Raw genomic sequence first — 10,115 nt, forward strand, 5'->3', positions numbered from 1 at the left:
CCAGAAATATTTGGACAGTGACACAATTTTCGCGAGTTGGGCTCTGCATGCCACCACATTGGATTTGAAATGAAACCTCTACAACAGAATTCAAGTGCAGATTGTAACGTTTAATTTGAAGGGTTGAACAAAAATATCTGATAGAAAATGTAGGAATTGTACACATTTCTTTACAAACACTCCACATTTTAGGAGGTCAAAAGTAATTGGACAAATAAACATAACCCAAACAAAATATTTTTATTTTCAATATTTTGTTGCAAATCCTTTGGAGGCAATCACTGCCTTAAGTCTGGAACCCATGGACATCACCAAACGCTGGGTTTCCTCCTTCTTAATGCTTTGCCAGGCCTTTACAGCCACAGCCTTCAGGTCTTGCTTGTTTGTGGGTCTTTCCGTCTTAAGTCTGGATTTGAGCAAGTGAAATGCATGCTCAATTGGGTTTAGATCTGGAGATTGACTTGGCCATTGCAGAATGTTCCACTTTTTGGCACTCATGAACTCCTGGGTAGCTTTGGCTGTATGCTTGGGGTCATTGTCCATCTGTACTATGAAGCGCCGTCCAATCAACTTTGCAGCATTTGGCTGAATCTGGGCTGAAAGTATATCCCGGTACACTTCAGAATTCATCCGGCTACTCTTGTCTGCTCTTATGTCATCAATAAACACAAGTGACCCAGTGCCATTGAAAGCCATGCATGCCCATGCCATCACGTTGCCTCCACCATGTTTTACAGAGGATGTGGTGTGCCTTGGATCATGTGCCGTTCCCTTTCTTCTCCAAACTTTTTTCTTCCCATCATTCTGGTACAGGTTGATCTTTGTCTCATCTGTCCATAGAATACTTTTCCAGAACTGAGCTGGCTTCTTGAGGTGTTTTTCTGCAAATTTAACTCTGGCCTGTCTATTTTTGGTATTGATGAATGGTTTGCATCTAGATGTGAACCCTTTGTATTTACTGTCATGGAGTCTTCTCTTTACTGTTGACTTAGAGACAGATACACCTACTTCACTGAGAGTGTTCTGGACTTCAGTTGATGTTGTGAACGGGTTCTTCTTCACCAAATTAAGTATGCGGCGATCATCCACCACTGTTGTCATCCGTGGACGCCCAGGCCTTTTTGAGTTCCCAAGCTCACCAGTCAATTCCTTTTTTCTCAGAATGTACCCAACTGTTGATTTTGCTACTCCAAGCATGTCTGCTATCTCTCTGATGGATTTTTTCTTTTTTTTCAGCCTCAGGATGTTCTGCTTCACCTCAATTGAGAGTTCCTTTGACCGCATGTTGTCTGCTCACAGCAACAGCTTCCAAATGCAAAACCACACACCTGGAATCCACCCCTGACCTTTTAACTACTTCATTGATTACAGGTTAACGAGGGAGACGCCTTCAGAGTTAATTGCAGCCTTTAGAGTCCATTGTCCAATTACTTTTGGTCCCTTGAAAAAGAGGACGCTATGCATTACAGAGCTATGATTCCTAAACCCTTTCTCCGATTTGGATGTGGAAACTATCATATTGCAGCTGGGAGTGTGCACTTTCAGCCCATATTATATATATAATTGTATTTCTGAACATGTTTTTGTAAACAGCTAAAATAACAAAACTTGTGTCACTGTCCAAATATTTCTGGCCCTAACTGTATGTGTGTGATGTGTAACATGGCGGTTTATGACGTGTAAATAAACCGCATGGACTGTTTAATGGAGAAAATCATGCCTGTGTGAGGCTGGTTTCACACTTGCGTTTTAAAGCGCATGCGTTTTAAAAAAACGCATGGTGAAAAAACGTATGTAAACGCGTGCAAACGCCGCGTTTTTTTGACGCATGCGTTTTTGCATGTGGTGAAAAAAAACGCGGCATTTTAACACGTTTACATGCGTTTTTTCATGCGTTTGCATTTTTTAAATGCATGCAGATAAATGTGTGACAGCTGCCAAGCATCAAAATAAAGTAAAAAACCCACTATAAACAGAAAGAACTAGGGTTAGGGGTTGGGTTAGGGGTAGGGATCCTAACTCTAAAGGTACCGTCACACTAAGCGACGCTGCAGCGATACCGACAACGATGTCGATCGCTGCAGCGTCGCTCTTTGGTCGCGCTTAGTAACCCGATGTTTACCCTGGTTACCAGCGTAAAAGTAAAAAAAACAAACACTACATACTTACATTCCGCTGTCTGTCCCCCGGCGTTCTGCTTTCCTGCACTGTGTAAGCACAGCGGCCGGAAAGCAGAGCGATGACGTCACCGCTGTGCTCTGCTTTCCGGCTGGCCGGCGCTCACAGTGCAGAGAAGCACAGCGGGGGACAGACAGCGGAAGGTAAGTATGTAGTGGTTGTTTTTTTTTACTTTTACGGTGGTAACCAGGGTAAACATGGGGTTACTAAGTGCGGCCCTGCGCTCAGTAACCCGATGTTTACCCTGGTTACCAGTGAAGACATCGCCGATTCAGCGATGTCTGCAGGGAGTCCAGTGACGAAATAAAGTGCTGGACTTTCTGCAGCGACCAACGATGGCACAGCAGGGGCCTGATCGCTGCTGCCTGTCAAACTGAACGATATCGCTAGCCAGGACGCTGCAACGTCACGGATCGCTAGCGATATCGTTCAGTGTGAAGGTACCTTAACCCTAACCCTAAAGGGATCCTAACCCTAACCTTACCCCTAACCCTAACACCTCGGGTGACCTCCGAGTATTTGTTCGTGTTCGGAGATTAAGTTTTCATCCTGGCAGCTGAATGATTTACAGCTACTAGACAGCTTGATTACATGTGAATGTTCCCTAGCAACCAGGCAACCCCCACATGTACTCAGCCTGGCTAATAGCTGTAAATCATTCCGCTGAGGTGATGAAAACTTAATCTCCGAACACTAACAAATACTCAGGAGGCCACCAAAGCATGCTGGGGAGAGCAAGGAGTACACTCCCTCATCACTAGTAATTAACCTTTTGTTTGTTTGCAGAAGTGAAAGAAGAAACCCTTGGCCATTCGATTAACGTGATTACAGTGCACATTGAATAGTTTGTTTCTGCAGTACTGAATATTTAGGAATCCATCTACCTAAATTTAGATATTTTATTTGACTTTTATTTTTTTAGTTTTTCACATTTTTATTTTTTGGGAGCTCCAGTGCATATTGGGTTTTGAAGAACGCACACTATAAAGAAATTATTTCAGTGAACGTTTGTTAATGTCGGTCTTTTGTTCTTGGTATAGCTTTGCACCTACTCCTGAGTACAGTATTAGCATGCAATACAAATATGTGGGTACCCAAAGTGTGTTTTTTGTTTATATGTAAATGAGAAACTTGCCTGCTTACTGAATGAATGCATTGTTGAAGCCAGGGATATTGTGTGTTGTGCATATGTTATGATGTAAAAAAAATAATTTGTTAGAATTGGGTTAATAGCATATTGGTTTGGGTTCTGTTTGTCCTGAAAAATGTGGAAATATTTAATTGTACTGATTTTGATTAGTAGTAATATTATTTTGTAATCTTGACTGACATGAGTGTACTGGTAATTATGATCATCATTATTATGCAAATGTGATTGACATGGATTTGATGTGTTTGATAACTGGTGTTTGAAATTCTGGTGTTATGATTTATTTCAGTGTGTGTATATGTATATGTATGTGTGTATATATATATATATACTGTATATATATATATATACTAGCTATTGAACCCGTTCTACGCCCGGGTGGCGAGCATTTATATTGGTATATGGTCTCCATCCTGGTATGTGCTGCTCCATCCTGCGTCCCCATCCTGTCATGTGCTGCACCCATCCTGCGTCCCCATCCTGTCATGTGCTGCACCCATCCTGCGTCCCCATCCTGTCATGTGCTGCTCCATCCTGCGTCCCCATCCTGTCATGTGCTGCACCCATCCTGCGTCCCCATCCTGTCATGTGCTGCACCCATCCTGCGTCCCCATCCTGTCATGTGCTGCACCCATCCTGCGCCCCCATCCTGTCATGTGCTGCACCCATCCTGCGTCCCCATCCTGTCATGTGCTGCACCCATCCTGCGTCACCATCCTGTCATGTGCTGCACCCATCCTGCGCCCCCATCCTGTCATGTGCTGCACCCATCCTGCGTCCCCATCCTGGTATGTGCTGCACCCATCCTGCGTCCCCATCCTGTGTCCCCATCCTGTTATGTGCTGCACCCATCCTGTCATGTGCTGCACCCATCCTGCGTACCCATCCTGTCATGTGCTGCACCCATCTTGCGCCCCCATCCTGTCATGTGCTGCACCCATCCTGCGTCCCCATCCTGTCATGTGCTGCACCCATCCTGCGTCCCCATCCTGTCCTGTGCTGCACCCATCCTGCGTCCCCATCCTGCGTCCCCATCCTGTCATGTGCTGCACCCATCCTGCGTCCCCATCCTGTCATGTGCTGCACCCATCCTGTCATGTGCTGCACCCATCCTACGCCCCCATCCTGTCATGTGCTGCACCCATCCTGCATCCCCATCCTGTCATGTGCTGCACCCATCCTGCGTCCCCATCCTGTCATGTGCTGCACCCATCCTGCATCCCCATCCTTGTATGTGCTGCACCCATCCTGCGTCCCCATCCTGTCATGTGCTGCACCCATCCTGCGTCCCCATCCTGTCATGTGCTGCACCCATCCTGTCATGTGCTGCACCCATCCTACGCCCCCATCCTGTCATGTGCTGCACCCATCCTGCGTCCCCATCCTGTCATGTGCTGCACCCATCCTGCGTCCCCATCCTGTCATGTGCTGCACCCATCCTGCATCCCCATCCTTGTATGTGCTGCACCCATCCTGCGTCCCCATCCTGCGTCCCCATCCTGTCATGTGCTGCACCCATCCTGCGTCCCCATCCTGTCATGTGCTGCACCCATCCTGTCATGTGCTGCACCCATCCTACGCCCCCATCCTGTCATGTGCTGCACCCATCCTGCGTCCCCATCCTGTCATGTGCTGCACCCATCCTGCGTCCCCATCCTGTCATGTGCTGCACCCATCCTGCATCCCCATCCTTGTATGTGCTGCACCCATCCTGCGTCCCCATCCTGTCATGTGCTGCACCCATCCTGCGTCCCCATCCTGTCATGTGCTGCACCCATCCTGCGCCCCCATCCTGTCATGTGCTGCACCCATCCTGCCATGTGCTGCACTCATCCTGCGTCCCCATCCTGCGTCCCCATCCTGTCATGTGCTGCACCCATCCTGCGTCCCCATCCTGGTATGTGCTGCACCCATCCTGCGTCCCCATCCTGTCATGTGCTGCACCCATCCTGCGTCCCCATCCTGGTATGTGCTGCACCCATCCTGCGTCCCCATCCTGTCATGTGCTGCACCCATCCTGCGTCCCCATCCAGTCATGTGCTGCACCCATCCTGCGTCCCCATCCTGGTATGTGCTGCACCCATCCTGCGTCCCCATCCTGTGTCCCCATCCTGGTATGTGCTGCAACCATCCTGCGTCCCCATCCTGGTATGTGCTGCACCCATCCTGCGTCCCCATCCTGGTATGTGCTGCAACCATCCTGCGTCCCCATCCTGGTATGTGCTGCAACCATCCTGCGTCCCCATCCTGGTCTGTGCTGCAACCATCCTGCGTCCCCATCCTGGTATGTGCTGCACCCATCCGGGGGCCTGGGCAGGCGGGGACACCGGCGCGCTGTGGGGGTCAGGTGCCGGTATCGCCACCAGCTCAGGCCCCCCAGCACTTACTATACTCACCTGTCTGTCCCGTTCCAGCGCTGCGCCATCTTCCCAGTCTCCTGGCTGTGACTGTTCAGTCAGAGGGCGGCGCAGGCGCGCATTAAGCGCGTCATCTCGCCCTCTGAACTGAAGGTCACAGGCCGAAGACCGGGAAATGGCGGCGCTCAGCGGTGGAACGCAGGACAGGTGAATATGGCCGATACCCTCCTGGCGGTCCCTGCTTCTCTGTTGGAGATCGCGGTGTGCGTTCAGTGTGAACGCATACCGCGATCTCGCGGGAGCGTCACTCTGTGAGGCCCAGACTGCGCCGGCGCTTGCGCATGCGCAGTCTATAAAGGCTTCGGACAGAGTGACGCTCCCAGCGTTATATTATAGAGATATATATATATATATTTATATATATATACAGTACAGACCAAAAGATTGGACACACCTTCTCATTTAAAGATTTTTCTGTATTTTCTTGACTGTGAAAATTGTACATTCACACTGAAGGCATCAAAACTATGAATTAACACATGTGGAATTATATACTTAACAAAAAGGTGTGAAACAACTGAAATTGTGTCTTATATTCTAGGATATTCAAAGTAGCCACATTTTGATTTGATGACTGCTCTGCACACTCTTGGCATTCTCTTAATACGCTTCAAGAGGTAGTCCTGTGACTGAATCATTGGTGATATTCACCATTGGAGTAAAGGTACCTTCACACTGAACAACTTTCCAACGATAACGATAGCGATCCGTGACGTTGCAGCGTCCTGGATAGCGATCTCGTTGTGTTTGACACGCAGCAGCGATCAGGATCCTGCTGTGACATCGCTGGTCAAAGCTGAAAGTCCAGAACTTTATTTGGTCGTTAGGTCGGCGCGATTCCTCCTGTTTGACAGCAAAAGCAACGACGCCTCCAATGTTTTTTCATGGAGCAATGACCAGCGAGAACGATAAGTACGTCACTGGATCGCTCCTGCATCGTTCTGCTGTTGCTGTGTTTGACGTCTCCTAGTTACCTAACCAGCGACGCTGCAGCGATCTATATCGCTGTCTATATCGCTGCAGCGTCGCTAAATGTGACGGTACCTTTACTTTATCTTACAATGATTCAATATGGTTGTGTGGGTAACTGGAATTAATACGTATGTCCTTGCCTCTGACCTCTAGTTTCCTTTGGTTGTTTTCACTGTCTCAGAATCCCAAAATATTGTTATAGTTATTGATTTTTAGTACTAAGGTATTTAACCCCTTAGTGACGGAGCCAAATTTTTGAAATCTGATCAGTGTAATTTTATGTGGTAATAACTCTGCAATGCTTCAACAAATCCCAGTGATTTTGAGATTGTTTTTTCATGACACATTATACTTTATGATAATGGTAACTTTAGGTCAATATGTTTTGTGTTTATTTATAAAAAATAGCAAAAATTTGAGAAAAATGTTAAAAAATTAGCAATTTTCTAAATTTGAATGATTATCCCTTTGATCCAGATGGTCATACCACAGTAAACCATTAATAAATAACATTTCCCACATGTTGGCTTTACATCAGCACCATATGTAAAATGTTCTTTTATTTTGTTAGCATTTTAGGAGGTTTAAAAATGTAGCAGCAATTTTTCATCTTTTCAAGGAAATTTACAAAATTTATTTTTTTAGGGGACTATCCATCTTTGAAGTGACTTTAGGGGTCCCATATATTGGGAAACCCCCAAACGTGATACCATTTTAAAAACAGCACCCCTAGACATATTGAAAACTGCTGTCAGGTAGTTTATTAACCCTTCAGGTACTTTACAGGAATTAATGCAAAGTGGTAGACAGAAATGAAAATGTGTATTTTTACCACCTAAATGTCTCTAACTTCTGAACAGATTACCAGAGCTGTCAGACTGTAAGGCCGATATATGGCCATGAAATGCCATGGCAAACATCGAGACCACACAATCATGATCTGAGGGCACCAATTTGGATAAAGAGGAAGCCCCCACACTCTGTTAACCATTTATAATGATGTAGTCACTATTGACAGCAGCATCTAAGGGGTTAAACAGATTTGGAAGGTGCAGATACTGATGGTGGCTAATGCAGCAAGTTGTCAGCTATAGTGTACAGCCGACAGCTGCTGGATTGTCACCTGTATGGGGAGGCTATTCTCTTAAATTGAGTCCTAGTGTCAACGAATTAACCCCTTTACCCCCAAAGGTGGTTTGCACGTTATGGACCGGGCCAATTTTTACAATTCTGACCACTGTCCCTTTATGAGGTTATAACTCTGGAACACTTCAACGGATCCCGGTGATTCTGACATTGTTTTCTCGTGACATATTGTACTTCATGTTAGTGGTAAAATTTCTTTGATATTACCTGCGTTTATTTGTGAAAAAAATGGAAATTTGGTGAAAATTTTAAAAATTTTGCAATTTTCCAACTTTGAATTTTTATGCAATTAAATTACAGAGATATGTCACACAAAATACTTAATAAGTAACATTTCCCACATGTCTACTTTTACATCAGCATAATTTTGGAACCAAAATTTTTTTTTGTTAGGGAGTTATAAGGATTAAAATTTGATCAGCAATTTCTCATTTTTACAACACCATTTTTTTTAGTGACCACATCTCATTTGAAGTCATTTTGAGGGGTCTATATGATAGAAAATACCGAAGTGTGACACCATTCTAAAAACTGCACCCCTCAAGGTGCTCAAAACCACATTCACGAAGTTTATTAACCCTTCAGGTGTTTCACAGGAATTTTTGGAATGTTTAAATAAAAATGAACATTTAACTTTTTTTGTCACAAAAAAATTATTTCAGCTCCAATTTGTTTTATTTTACCAAGGGTAACAGGAGAAATTGGACCCCAAAAGTTGTTGTACAATTTGTCCTGAGTACGCTGATACCCCATATGTGGGAGTAAACCACTGTTTGGGCGCATGGCAGAGCTTGGAAGGGAAGGAGCGCCGTTTGACTTTTCAATGCAAAATTGACAGGAATTGAGATGGGACACCATGTTGCGTTTGGAGAGCCACTGATGTGCCTAAACATTGAAACCCCCAAGTGACACCATTTTGGAAAGTAGACCCCCTAAGGAACTTATCTAGATGTGTGGTGAGCACTTTGACCCACCATGTGCTTCACAGAAGTTTATAATGCAGAACCGTAAAAATAAAAAATAAATTTGTTTCCCACAAAAATTATTTATTTGTATTTTCCCGAGGGTAACAGGAGAAATTGGACCCCAAAAGTTGTTGTCCAATTTGTCCTGAGTGCGTTGATACCCCATATGTGGGGGGGAACCACCGTTTGAGCGCATGGCAGAGCTCGGAAGGGAAGGAGCATCATTTGGAATGCAGACTTAGATGGATTGGTCTGCAGGCGTCACATTGCGTTTGCAGAGCCCCTAATGTACCTAAACAGTAGAAACCCCCCACAAGTGACACCATTTTGGAAACTAGACCCCCCAAGGAACTTATCTAGATGTGTTGTGAGAACTTTGAACCCCCAAGTGTTTCACTACAGTTTATAACGCAGAGCCGTGAAAATAAAAATAAAAAATTTCCCCCCCCAAATTATTTTTTAGCCCCTAGTTTTGTATTTTTCCGAGGGCAACAGGAGAAATTGGACCCCGAAAGTTGTTGTCCAATTTGTCCTGAGTATGCTGATAGCACATATGTGGGGGGGAACCACCGTTTGGGCGCATGGGAGGGCTCGCATCTCGGCTTCAGGAAAATGGCCGCCGCGATCTCCATCTGCGCACGCGTGGCATACTGCAGCAATTTTCCTGAAGCCCCGGGAAGCCGAGCAGTACCATCTGCGCACGCACGGCCTCACAAAGATGGCTGCGCCCACGATAAACGGCTGAATAGCGCAGATCACGCTCTTTTCCTTCAGCTGCGCAGTGGATTCGCCTGTTGGGCATGTGCAAACCACTACGCCACCAACGGAAAGATATGCAAGATCTGGGGGAAGAAACAGCGATGTCACGACCACACCCATCTGACCTGACCAGCCTGATTGACAGGCGAAAACGGCGACTTTGGTAAGGTATTTCGGCAGCATAGGTGGGAAATCAGGGTACACTACATACACTATTGTAACGCACAGCTCAGGCCCTATTTAACAGTATTTTTTATCTCCTACTGAAAAAACGGGGTGACGGGTTCCCTTTAATATGAGGCAGACAGGTAGCACTAGTGTAACACTGCTAGTACCTGTATGCCCATAGCAATGGTTATATATGTCCGGTTAATATATTAATTTTGAACAGGATTAAGCCTCTTGCTCTGCCCTCCACAGCAGTCACGGGGCCGGCCGGTGCACACCCCTAGGTATAGAGTCTATACAACCCCGGCCGCAGGCGGAGTCTCAATTCCGGTCTCCTCCAGTAAGCATAAAACAGTGCGC

This window comes from Ranitomeya imitator, chromosome 7 (assembly GCF_032444005.1).
Source record: "Ranitomeya imitator isolate aRanImi1 chromosome 7, aRanImi1.pri, whole genome shotgun sequence".
Taxonomy (NCBI): Eukaryota; Metazoa; Chordata; class Amphibia; order Anura; family Dendrobatidae; genus Ranitomeya; species Ranitomeya imitator.